Here is a 14684-nt window from a genome sequence, read left to right on the forward strand (position 1 = left end):
GTCGAGCAAAATTGGCTCGACTCCACAGCTCTGCTCATGCCATTATCACACGATTTTCTTTTATTCTACAAAATATTTAAATATAATTTTACTGGAATCATAAAAACTCCACTCATATTTTCCTCCAATCCCAGCAAATTTCATTCACGAAAATCTCACATAAATTTTAATATTTGCTTCAGGTGTTTATAGGCGGCACCAGCTTCTTATTTCCTTCTCTATGAGACGTGTTGAAATTTCGTTTAATTACAGTATTCCCATTTTGCAAAGAAATATACACTATTATATAATAAAAAATTTTAATTACAATCACATACACACGTACACCAACACACAAATGAGCTGCATTCCCTGTGGCAAAATAATATCCTTAACAATGCTTTACTTTCTCTTTGCTTCACGCCTCCCCTAAAGCTATTGTAAGAATATCAATAGAGAAGGCCTGCCTGATGGGAAAACGTGTCATGCGAATGTCGTTGGAAAAATAACAATGGCATTCGAGATAAATTGAATTATTACTTTTCTTAAGAAGTTTGTTCAAGTCCAGCAGTCAACCACCCAGCCAGCCAACCAACCTAGGCCAAAAATATTTTGTTTGCATGCAACAAACAATGAGACCAGAATCTATGTAAACAGAGTTGCCAAACATCCGTAAAGTTGTATGTATTTAACCATAGTGGAGCTTAATATATAAATATATATTAGAGTGGATAGAAATAAAATTACCCAGAGTTTCTAATATTAAAGAAATATGAACTCTATGCCATAAGATGGAGAAGGTCAATGTAAAATCTGTGTGTTATGGATTAAATACCAGAAGACGAAGATGGTCGATGAAATATGGATCTACAGGCAGAGCTGCAGGGTTGAGCCATGTTTGCTCAACTCCAGAATTGTTCATTAGCCTGAACTGCGTCTCTGGAGTCACTTTCGAGGACTGTAACTAAATCCGGCCAGCCCGAATTTTATGTGTCATACACCATGGATTGTGTAGAAAGTTCTACGAAAGACTTACTCCACAATCGAATTACTTAAAATTACTTAAAACTTCTTACAATGGCAAATTAAATATGTTACCTATATAAGCCAATTTAGTTCTTGATCGGTTTATATTGAGAAATCTATATTTTCGTACAGTAATTAGAGAACTAAGTTTCAAACGCATCGGCAGAAATTTGTTCCTCCATTAGGCTCCAGAAGTTAAATTTGGGGTTGTTTTATATGGACTGATATGAACCAATTTTTGCATGGTTGTTAAAGAGAAGGACCAACATAATGCATCAAATTTCAACCGGATCGGATTAAATTTTCTCCTCTAAGGTCCTCCATGATCCGCAAACACGATTACCACACTTAGTAGAATTCTACCAAAAATGGCACATTTTCAAGGTTCGGTAGATTGGTAGTATTCTTAATGCTTTGGTAGATCTTACAAAATCTTCCTCTCCAACTAAGATGTACTTCAATTTATACATTTAGAAATAAAATTATAACAAAAGTTTCTATAGAAAAAAAATTTTGACAAATTCGTCTATAGAAATAAAATGTTAACAAAATTTTCTATAGAAATAAAATTTCTAAAAAATGTTCTATAAAAGTAAAATTTTAACAAAATTTACTATAGAAATAAAATTTTTTGTAAAATTTTCTATAATTTTTTTTACATTTTCTATATTTTTTTTTTAATTTTCTATACAAATAAAGTTTTTACAGAAATTTTATTTCGATATAAAATTTTGACAAAATATTGTCTAGAAATAAAATCTTGACAAATTTTTCCATAGAAATACAATTTTTACAATATTTTCTAATTTTACAAGTTTTGATAAAATTTTCTATACTCGTAGAAATAAAATTTTAATAAAATTTTCAATGGAAATAAAATTTTGCCAAAATTTTCTATAGAAAAAAATATAAACAAACAAGTAAGTAAAGTCTAAAGTCGGGCGGGCCCGACTATATTATACCCTTTACCCCTATGTAGGCCATAATTTGTGTTACCATCTCAACTACTTCACATTTGCTGGAAGCTAAATAAAGGAGACAATTTTTTTACTTCTATAAAATCTCTAGAATTAAAATTTCAATTGGCTAACGCTATCCAGTTAATTGGAGGAAACTTCCATTGAAAATGGGTCTAAAATGTGTAACAGTCTACCATATTTCCCCAACTCTGGTGTACGTATATATGGGAGCTATATATATAATCTGAACCGATTTTGACTAAATTTGACATGTATAGTTAGAATAATAATTCTGCTATCTATGCGAAATTTCACGTAAATGGGAGTATAACTTTAGCCCCCTGGTTATATTTTTCAAATCGGACGGAAGATATATATATAAATCTGAAACGATTTGAACCAAATTTGGCACAATTACCGATACTACTAAACGTACTCCTTGTGCGAAATTTGAAACAAATCACGGCAAAACCCTGAATTTTGAGGCCATATAAGTTCAAATCGGACGAAAGATATATATGGGAGCTATATCTAAATCTGAATCGATTTTGACCATATTTGGCACATACAATAGTATCGTTAAAAGTACCGCTTGTGCAAAATTTTAAGTAAGTCAGGGCAAAACTCTGGCTTTTGAGACCATATAAGTCCAAATCGGGCGAAAGATATATATGTGAGCTATATCTAAATCTGAACCGATTTTAACAAAATTTGACACACTTAACAACACTTGTGCAAAATTTGAAGCAAATCACGGCAAGACTCTGGCTTTTGTGGCCATATAAGTTCAAATCGGACGAAAGATATATATGGAAGCTATATATAAATTTGAACCGATTTCAATCAAATTTACCAAGCATTTGTAGAATGTTAATTCTACCCTCTGTGCAAAATTTCACGAAGATCGGTAGTAAACTTTGGCTTCTGTGGTCATATGAGTCTAGTGGCTGATATTTTGCAGGATTTTCGAGATTCATAAAATATTTGGATGTACGGTATTTCAAGAAAATCGGTTGATAAACACGCTAAGTATTACCAAATCGGAGATAAATATATATGGCAGATATATCTAAATCTGAACCGATTTTGTCCAAAACCAATAGCGATTGTCTCTGTCCCAAGAAACGGCCCTATGCCAAATTTGAGGACTATCGGACTTAAATTGCGAGCTGTACTTTGTGCACAAAGTTACATATACAGACAGACACGGACAGACAGACAGACAGACATACAGACAGATGGACATCGCTAAATCGACTCAGAATTTAATTCTAAGCCGATCGGTATACTAAAAGATGGGTCTATGACCACTATTTCTTAGCGTTACATACGAATGCACAAACTTATTATACCCTGTACCACAGTAGTGGTGAAGGGTATAAAAATTCAATAGACATAAAACTTAAACAAAATTTTCTATAGAAATAAAAGCTTTTGTAGTTAGTACCCCACCTTCTGTCATTATTTATATTCATAATCTATTATGGTTATAAATATTATAAACAAATATAAATATAAAATACTCTGTACAAATAAAATTTTTACAAAATAAAATTTCTATAAAAGTGAAATTTTAACAAATTTTTTTATAGAAATACAATTTTTATAAAATTTTCTATAAAAAGATTTGTTTTTAAATTTTCTATTTAATATATACAATATAATAAATTTTTTACAGAAATTTATATAGAAATAACATTTTTACAAAATTTTGTATAGAAATAAAATCTTGACAAAATGTCTTATAAAAATAAAATGTTGACTAATTTTTGTGTAGAAATCAAATATTGACAAAAGTTTCTATAGAAATAAAATTTTGACAAATTTTCCATAGAAATAAAATTTTTGAAAAAAATTTTCTATATAAATAGAATTTTGACAACATTCGCTATAGAAATAAAATTTTGACAAAATTTGCTATAGAAATACAATTTTGACAAATTTTGATATAAATTTCTATAGAACTAAAATGTTGACTAATTTTTCTATAGAAATAAAATTTTGATAAAACTCTCTAAAATGTTGATAAATTTTTTTATGGAAATAAAATTTTAATAAAATTTTCTATAGAAATGTTTCTATAGAAATAAAATATTGACAAAAGTTTATATAGAAATAAAATTTTGACAAATTTTCCATAGAAATAAAATTTTTGAAAAAATTTTCTGTAGAAATAGAATTTTGACAAAATTCGCTATAGAAATAAAGTTTTGACAAAATTTTCTATAGAAATAAAATTTTGACAAATTTTGATATACATTTCTATAGAACAAAAATTTTGAGAAACTTCAAAATGTGTTTTTTTTTTAATTTGGTAGATTTTTCGTATTTTTTTTTTTTTTTAATTTTCGTAGATTATTTTCTATAGAAGTAACATTTTGACAAAATGTATTATAGAAATAAAATTTTGTCAAAATTTTCTGATGGAATACAATTTTTACAAAATTTCCTATAGAAATAAAATTTTGACAAATTTTGTCAAAATTCAAAATATTTTTTTTTTAATTTGATAGATTTTTCGTATTTCTTTTCAAATTTTCGTAGGTTATTTTTGGTACGAGTGGCTACCGTGTTTGCAATCCAAATCTGAACTTTTTGAAAATTGTGAAACATCGACTTATCTATTTTTCCAAACATCGCCTTATCTATTTTCACAAATTCCAAAAACCGAAGAAGTTCATTAGCCGACTTTTTCAGTAGTCGAAAGAAGTCTATTGACAAAATTTTCTATAGAAATAAAATATTGACAAAATTTTCTATAGAAATAAAATTTTGAAAAATTTATTGTAGAAATAAAATTTTGACAAAACTTTCTATTGGAAAACAATGTTTACAAAATTTTCTATTGGAATAAAATTTTTACAAAATTTGCTAAAGAAATTAAATTTTGACAAATTTTGATAAAAAATTTCTATAGAATTAAAATTTTGACAAACTTCAAAATATTTTTTTTTTATTTGATAAGATTTTTCGTATTTTTTTTCAAATTTTCGTAGGTTATTTTTGGTACGAGTGGCCACCGTGTACGCAAGCCAAATCTGAACTTTTTGAAAATTGTGAAACATCGACTTATCTATTTCTCCAAATTCCAAAAAACCGAAAAAGTTCAAAAGCCAACTTTTTCAGTAGTCGAGAGACGTCTATTGGCAATGCCAAATACGTCTTTTTAAAATTCGAATAATCTCGATCGAAGTCGATTTTTGATACTGGTTACAATTCCCTGTCCAAGATGTCAATCATATGGGTCTAGATTTACGAATATCGTCTCACTAGCAAATGTATGACCATAACACCCAATTTTTTAACCGTCTATCTAAAAATTATTGTTTGCTCCTGATATAAAAATCACATATAGTCGATGCTTTTCATATAGTTTCATAATATTTACAATCATAATTTGCCCTTTCAAAACTGTTCATTCCACGTTATGATATTATTATGATTAAATTTTTTCCCTCTACCCGTGTGTCAAATATCCACAAACATAGATATACCATGCAACCTGCAAAAGGCAACAAAGGCGCTGTATCATCCAATCTTTACTTGAAGATCTGCTTGTCCATGCACTACCCTTGTTGCATATTCCTCTCCGAAATATAGACCGCATAATAAAATCATCCTTTTTGGTGTACTTAACTTATTAAGCAGCATTGAAGTCACCTGTGATCTCAATAAAAACAAAGGCGACTGGTGGTATACATGAACTAACAAATAAACGAATGCATGAGTATATATGTTTATGTACACACAGACACGCATACACATACATATATATGTACTCTTGTATGTAGAATATACAAACATATTTAAATTGAATAAATATTTAAATGTTAAATGTATGATCAAAGGCCATATTTAATAGGATGCGTAAAAGGGATGTGGTCGACTTGTATGGAGATAAAGGAAGAAAATGGCCTGACATAAAGAATTTAATACAAAATATGCATGTATAGATGGATCAATTATTGAAGAAATCGTTTATACATTTAAAGAATTGATTTTCTAATCACTACTGTGGTACATAATATTCCATATTTTGATTTTGATTAAAGCCATTGAAGTTCCAAAAAGTGGAAAAGCTCACCGATGCATAAAAGTTGGACAAAAACGTACCAAGGAGCTGATTCGCTTTCACAAAACTAGCCAGTTATCGAATTTGATTTTCTCCGATAAGAGTCAGCTCCAAAATAATTCGCATTAAAATACGAATGCGAATTTTGCTTAGCATGGAAGACGCATTTCTATGATTTTAAGTTTTTTTCCTAATGCAAAAGTCGATAAAACTTTCAAAGAAGTCGTTTTTTCTTATACTTAATTATAATTCGACTTTGAAATGGGTACATAACATAAAAGAAAAGTCAACTTGATTTTAATGAGTCAGAAAAATTCTTTAAAGTTATTGAAATTGTCCCTAAATTTGTTGCCTTTTTCCTTCTTGACTACAAAGCAAAAAAGTGTAAAAAATGGACATGGCTCTCAACACTTTATTTTCAAGACATTTTTATTTGAAACACAGCATAACTTCTTTTAGAAGTGGAGTCTGAATTTGGAAATTAAAGTTGTGGTTAACACGTTTTTAAAGGACTTTGATAGCATATGAGGAGATAAAGCTGAAAAAAAAAAAAAATTAAAATTTGCTTCCTAGAATCAAGTACGCAAAACCGAAATTTAGAAGCAAATTAGGTCTTAAAGTAAATTCTGCGGTTCTTTGGCTCGGAATCAATACCTAAATTCTCATAGTAAAGGCAAAATCTTTGGAAATGAATTCTATTTTTATTACATAAATGCTTTCCTAAATCCTACAAATGTGAGATACAGACTTGAGTTAAGTCCGATGGACTGTTCTATGATAATCCGGCCCATATTAATGTGGTGTGCATAGTTCTTGTAATTATAAAATTTTGTCAAAATTTTCCAAATAAAATTTTCACAAAATTTCCAAATAAAAGACAAAATTTTTTATAGAAATAAAATTTTTACAAAATTTTCTACATAAATAAAATTTTAACAAAGTTTTCTATAGAAATAAAATTTTGACAAAATTTTCTATAGAAACAAAATTTTGACAAATTTTTCTATTGAAATAAAATTTTGACAAAATTTTCTATAGAAATAAAATTTTGACAAAATTTTCTATAGAAATGGAATTTTTATATAAATAAAATTTGACGAAAATTTTGACAACATTTTCTATAGAAATAAAATTTTGACAAAATTTTCTATAGAAATGGAATTTCTATATAAATAAAATTTGACGAAAATTTTTAAAGAAATAAAATTTTGACAAAATTTTCTACAGAAATAAAATTTGACAAAATTTTTTATAGAAATAAAATTTTGACAAAATTTTCTAAAGAAATAAAATTTTGACAAAATTTTTTATAGAAATAAAATTTTGACAAAATTTTCTATAGAAATAAAATTTTGACAAAATTTTTTATAGAAATAAAATTTTGACAAAATTTTCTATAGAAATAAAATGTTGACAGAATTTTCTATAGAAATAAAATTTTGGCAAAATTGTCCATAGAAATACAATTTTGACAAAATTTTCTATAGAAATTAAATGTTGACAAAATTTTCTATGGAAATAACATTTTGACAAACTTTTCTATAGAAATAAAATTTTGACAAAATTGTCCATAGAAATACAATTTTGACAAAATTTTTTATGGAAACAAAATTTTGACAAAATTTTCTATAGAAATTAAATGTTGACAAAATTTTCTATGGAAATAACATTTTGACAAAATTTTCTGTAGAATTAATATTTTGAAAATTTTCTATAGAAATAAAATTTTGAAAAAATTTTCTATAGAAATAAAATTTTGAAAAAAATTTCTATAGGAATAAAATGTTGACAAAATTTTCTATAGGAATAGAATTTTGCAAAATAAGATTTTTGTGTTTGATAGTTTTTTAGTAAAATTTTCTCCAAATTTTTGTATATTATATTTTGCTCGAGTGGCAACCGTGGCTATGATACTACAGTAGTGAATGTCTCTCCTGTCCCTGTGTGCTGCGTATTCCATGTTTAGCTCAATGACAAGGGACCTACTTTTTATGAATAGTGTTTCGCATTACGGTGAAACCATTTACACTCAAAAAAAAGTTTACTTGGATCCAAAGATTGCGACCTTCAACTAAACATTTTGGTATAAATTCCCAACCAAAAATGTGCTTCTTGAACCCTGGAAAGTCATTCTTTTTTTTTGTACACCAACCTCATCCTTCGTCGTTTGCATCGTGAGCAAAAATGAGAACCAAAATTTAGTTTATTATACCCTCCACCATAGGATGGGGGGAATATTAATTCCGTTTGTAACACATCCAAATATTGCTCTAAGACCCCATAAAGTATATATATTCTGGGTCGTGGTGAAATTCTGAGTCGATCTGAGCATTTCCGTCCGTCCGTCCGTCTGTTGAAATCACTAACTTCCGAACGAAACAAGCTATCGACTTGAAACTTGGCACAAGTAGTTGTTATTGATGTAGGTCGGACGTTATTGCAAATTGGCCATATCGGTCCACTTTTACGTATAGCATCCGATCCGGCTAAATTTGGAACATGGTGTAAGTATATGGTCTCTCACAACTATGCAAAAATTGGTCCACATCGGTCAATAATTATATATAGCCCCCACATAAACCGATCACCCGATTTGGCTCAAAAAGAGAAGCAAATTTCATCCGATCCGGCCGGAATGTGGTACATGGTGTTAGTATATGGTCCCTAATGACCATGAAAAAAATGGTCCATATCGGTCCATAATTATATATAGCCCCTATATAAACCGATCGCCAGTTGTGACCTCAGGAGCCTCTTGGAAGACCAAAATTCATCTGATTCAGTTGAAATTTGGTACGTGGCGTTAAAATATGGCCGCAAACAACCATGCAGGAATTGGTTCATATCAGTCCAAAATTATATATAGCCCCATATAAACAGATCCCCAGATTTGACCTCCGGTGCCTTTTGGAGAAGCAAAATTCATCCGATCTGGCTGAAATTTGGTACGTGGTGGTAGTATATGATATTTAATGGCCATGTCAAAAGTGGTCCATATCAATCCATAATCATATATAGCCCCCATATAAACCGATGCCGAGATTTGGTTTTTGGAGTCTATTGGAGGAGCAAATTTCATCCGAGTCAGTTGAAATTTGGTACATTGTGCTGGTATATGGCCGATAACAACCATGCCTAACTAGGTCCATATCGGTCTATAGTTATATATATAGCCCTCAGATAAATCGATCCCCAATCACAAAAAATTGGTCCATATCAAGTTCATAATTGTATATAGCCCCATATAAGCGACCCCCATATTTCAATTCTGGATCTCTACCACGTATGGACTAACTCACAATTTAGAAAACGATGTTAAGAAGTTTTAAGATACCACAACCCAATTAATTCGATTGTGGATGACAGTCTTTCGTAGAAGTTTCTACGCTATCCATGGTGGAGGGAACATAAGATTCCGCCTGGCCGAACCTACGGCTGTATATACTTGTGTCCTTATTCAATTTGCTTTTAATAAGCATAAGACAAAAATGCATAAAATGGTTGTATTAGTATAACTTAAATTTATTATTTCCCGATCGTCCAAAATGCATTTTAAATCGAAAATGAAATTACGGGTCGTAATATTGACGAAGGATGACTGTCCAGGGTTAAAATAAAGAAATTATTTAGGGATACAGATCTCACTCACTAAAATGTTAGTAATTTACTTTAAATAATGTTATTTTAAAGGAGTTTGTCCTTAAAGTTGTACTAAAGTGTACTAAAATGTAGGTTGCACAATCTTCCATATTAGGTAAATATTTTTTTTTACCATCATTACTGAGAGGGAATAATCTACCGATAAACTATTTTTGACGTTTGGTATTGAACCCGTGACCACAGTGCTCCCAATATATAAACATAAGTAATTCCGTATAATGATAATATGAATTTTAGTGGATATGCCAATGACAATTTCTTATTTCTCTACTTCCAACACCTTTCACATTGCAAAAGTACAAAAAAAAATGGAGATGTAGTTGACTTCAATTATTGTTCCATTTTGCTTGTCTCCTTTTCCATTTTCATAACGACAAAAATTACGTGGCAGGAGAACACAACCAACAATTTGGATTTGAATCCAATCTATGTATATACGTATATTTCGTTGCCATTTCTTGGGCTTCTTCCAATCCCCATCAAGACATATTGATTTAATGTTTGACTATCCATATAAACAATTTGCTCGACGTGTACAATTTCTTTGATTTGTCTTTGGTTTCACATGAATTCACATCTCCACTTAAATACTTCTCCATGCTTTTGCCCATTGCGAAAAGCGTTTTTAGTGAATTGCTTCTGTCATGTTTTCGATTTCCAAAAAAAAAACACAAAAAAAGAGAATTTCGGGGGTACTTTTTATAGATAGTCTACATTAGGGAAAGCATTTGTTATGCCACCACCACCACCACCACAAACCATCATCATTCGTGTCTTGGTGAAATTGGAGTCAACTGTGACAATAGTGGTTTAGGTGGTGCGGATACCTCCCATGGTGCCTTAGCTGTTGTAACCGTTAGTTGTCATTTGTCTCTGTGTGTGTGCGCGCGATTCCTGGGTGGTTTTATTTTTCCTTATCCAACATCGAGATCCCTGTCCATGTTCCTGTCATTGTCAATATTTGCTGCTGTCTTTTCCAATTCAATATCGAAAAAAAACAACAAAAATTATATTTTAGTACGATTGTCAGAGGGGGCTAGAAGGAGCAGAAGGTGTGCTCATAAAAATATTTCACATTAATGGGGAAACTACTTTAGATGATTTATCGCAAAAATATACATTCCAGGGAACTAAAGTGTCAAAATATATTTCACAATAGTCATAATTTAAAAAAAAAATAAATTAATTGAAATTTTTTAAAATTTTTGAAATATGGACCTTTATGTACAAAATGTGTGAGGTTTTCTTCAAATGTTTCAGAATTTACACCAAAAAAAATTTTTAACAGACTGATCAAATAAAAGTATTAATTATCGCAAGCCACTACTTTCCCCATTTTTTTTTTTTTTTGTCAACATATGGATAAAGCACAGAAAAATGTCAGTTGTAAAAATAATGCTAAAATTATGTTTATTGAGAAAAAAAGTTATTTTCTTTTGGGTTATTTTTAATACTTGTTAAGAAATTTTCCCCAGCCCAATGAATTTCCCTTTATTTCTAGTATGTATTTAACATTTCATGAAAATTTCAATGATATACAAATAAGTTCAATGCTAACTAAAACAGAAGAATTTTTTTGTAGTCTTCTCAAAAATAGTAAAAATGAACTACAGCGTGGTTAAAATGGGAATAATCAAAGAGTTTTTTATTATTATTAAATTTTTGCTTTTCGCGAAAGTTGAATTTCGTACATGGAAGTTAAAAATCCAAAAATTTCAGAAAATTTTCCTTAATTTAATTAATAAAATTTAGTTCAATTTTCGCATGAGATAGTTAATTTTTCTCATAACATATTTTACTTGTTTTCTGTGCGCGACGAAATTAGTGACTCGTCTTCTGCCACTATCCGCCGATCTACCCGATTAGCTGTCTCATAAAAAAAAAAACGAACGACCGGGTCAATTGGTAATCAGAAGGAACCATGAATGGAATATGTGGCGGGTTGCGCAGTTCTTCCCATTTGATTGTCTTTGGGTGATTGGATTTTGAAATAGCGTTATCGTGCTGAAAAAGTTCCTTATTGTGCGGGTAACGAGTAACGTGGGTCGCCAATATAGGATATACTTGGTGGGCGAATACACACATCCACCCCTCAGCATATACAATTCGACACAGAACCGGAAGGACTGCGATCCGCAGGCACCTAAATTATCTTGGAATCGTCGCATAGTCCGTGTATGCATTCCCAACCCAACCAGTATATCCTATACTGGCCACCCACGTATCTACAAAGTTCCTGTAATCATTTCACTCGGTTGCAGCTGCCCAGAGTACACTGCACGCAGCTGGTCCCACCAAATGCCCAGTGCAAGTTTTTTTCCCCATGGATATTCGTTGTTGAGGCATGACCGGGTTTACCATAAGATTCCCCCTCCTCCCTTAAGATTGTCGGAGTAGATCTACTCTACATCACTAGTAACGATGCGATGCAGATAATGTAGGATATAACATCAAATTTAACAAGTATATATGGTCGTAAGTTCGGCCAGGCTGAATCTTATATACCCTCCACCATGGATTGCGTAGAAATTTCTACGAAAGACTGTCATCCACAATCGAATTACTTGGGTTGTGGTATCTTAAAACTTCTTAGCATCGCTTTCTAAATTGTGAGTTAGTCCATACGTGGTATATATTAGACAAAAAAGTTATGTATAGGTCAGTCTATAAATAATTACGAATTGATATGGACTTTTTGCACGATACGTAGAGAGCTAGAATTGAAATATGGGGGTCGCTTATATGGGGGCTATATACAATTATGAACTTGATATGGACCACTTTTGGCGTGGTTGATAAATATCACATACTACCACCACGTACCAAGTTTCAACCAGATCGGATGAATTTTGCTTCTCCATCACGTACCAAATTTCAACCGAATCGGATTAATTTTGCTCTTCAAAGGGGCTCCGTAGGTCAAATCTGGGGATCGGTTTATATGGGCCCTATATATAATTACCAAATTTCCAGCCGGATCGGATGAAATTTGCTTCTCTTAGTGGTTCTGGAGTTCAAATCGGGAGATCGGTTTATATGGGGGCTATATATACCGATGTGGGCCAATTTTTGAATGATTGTTAGAGACCATATACTTACACCATGTACCAAATATCAGCCGGATCGGATGAAATTTGCTCTCTTAGAGGACCCGCAAGCGGGTCCGTTTATATGGGGGCTATGTGTTAAAGTGGACCCATATGGCCCATTTGCAATACCATCCGACCTACATCGATAACAACTACTTGTGCCAAGTTTCAAGTCGATAGCTTGTTAGCGTTAGGAAGTTAGCGTGATTTCAACAGACGGACGGACGGACATGCTCAGGTCGACTCAGAATTTCACCACGACCCACAATATATATATATATACTTTATGGGGTCTTAGAGCAATATTTCGATGTGTAACAAACGGAATGACAAAGTTAATATGGTGGAGGGTATAAAAATCAGTTTGGATTTGTACACATTGGCTACCTTTAGAACAAATTGTGGCCTTTAAATGGCCGACAAAACCATCACACGCTCTCGTCTTGAGATGATCGATACCTTAGTTTGTTTTTTTTAGTGCCAGCCTAACTCTTTCAAATGCCGCAGGCGCAAAAGTTCAACGGATTGATATCCACAGATTTTAGTGACCATTGTGTGGTAGTAATGAAGCAAGAAACCTTCTTTTTAAGCCATTCTTGGTTGACGCGTCCTGAGTGCAATGGTACTGAGTCCTGTTGGAATTTCGATGGTTCGCGGCCGAATACTGTTTTAATGACAGTCCAAAACATTAGCATCGTCGGCGGAGTTTTGTGGTGAAAACACCTTTAAAACCGCTGAGAAAACCATTAGACGCTGCACGAAAGTGACGCTGCCGTATTTCCAGGGGAAGCGCCGTCTTGAGACGATCGACACATGGGAATTTTTTAGTGCCGACCGTACTCTCGAAGCGTGACGTTGCGATGATCGACACTGTAGGAATTTTTAGTGCAAACCTTACTCTCTCAAATGTCGCAGGCGCAAAAGTTCAACGGATTGATAGGTTTTAGTGACCATTGTGCGATAGTAATGAAGCAAGAAATCTTCCTTTTAAGCCATTCTTGGTTGACGCGTCCTGAGTGCAATGGTACTGAATCCTATTGGAATGACGATGGTTTGCGGCCCACATCATCAACATCGTTCTGGTGACGCTAGCGTATTTCGAGTCGAAGCACCGTCTTGAGGCGATCGATACTTTGGTATTTTTTAGTACCGACCGTACTCTCGAAGCGTGATGTTGAGATGATCGACACTGTAGGAATTTTAGTGCCAACCTTACTCTCTCAAATGCCGCAGGCGCAAAAGTTCAACGGATTGATATCCACAGAGTTTAGTGACCATTGTGCGGTAGTAATGAAGCAAGAAACCTTCTTTTTAAGCCATTCTTGGTTGGCGCGTCCTGAGTGCAATGGTACTGAATCCTATTGGAGTGACGATGGTTCGCGGCCAACAGCATTAGCATCGTCGAAGCACCGTCTTGAGATGATCGACACATTTCTATTTTTTAGCACCGACCGTAATCTCTAAAATGCGCAAAAGTGCAAAGGATTGAGATCCGGAAATTTTGTTGACCATTGTGCGGTAGAAATGAAGAAAGGATCCTCTTTGCTAAGACATTCACACTTTATATCAGAGAGAGGGTATACGTCTTCAGGTGACCTCTTTGGCGATTAGATCCTTTAATTTTGTTTCCTTCAAACTGCACAATTTGGAATGGGTTTCCAACGGAGGAAACCAAATTCACTAAATGGCCACTTTCGTACAAGTGAAGCAACTCTTTGGCTATATGAAGTTTTACTATTTTCGTGCATCTGTGATCTTTTGCCTTATTGGGAACTTCAATGGAATTGTTTCATTTGGAATGGTTTCTGATCGATGAATACGAGCGTGAAGCGACCATCGGCCGTTACGGCGGTCCACACCATTATATCGGAGGTACCACAGATCTGGTGGCCAATCCAA

The 14684-nt window shown here is 32.6% G+C and overlaps 1 protein-coding gene across 1 annotated transcript in view; it reads right to left on the minus strand.

Moving 5' to 3' along the window:
- The window catches only part of dpr11 (defective proboscis extension response 11), a 555551-nt gene that overhangs the window by 21775 nt on the left and 519092 nt on the right, over positions 1 to 14684 (minus strand). The gene's annotated exons all lie outside the window — the stretch shown is intronic.

The sequence above is a fragment of the Haematobia irritans genome, chromosome 1, assembly GCF_050003625.1.
Source record: "Haematobia irritans isolate KBUSLIRL chromosome 1, ASM5000362v1, whole genome shotgun sequence".
NCBI lineage: Eukaryota > Metazoa > Arthropoda > Insecta > Diptera > Muscidae > Haematobia > Haematobia irritans.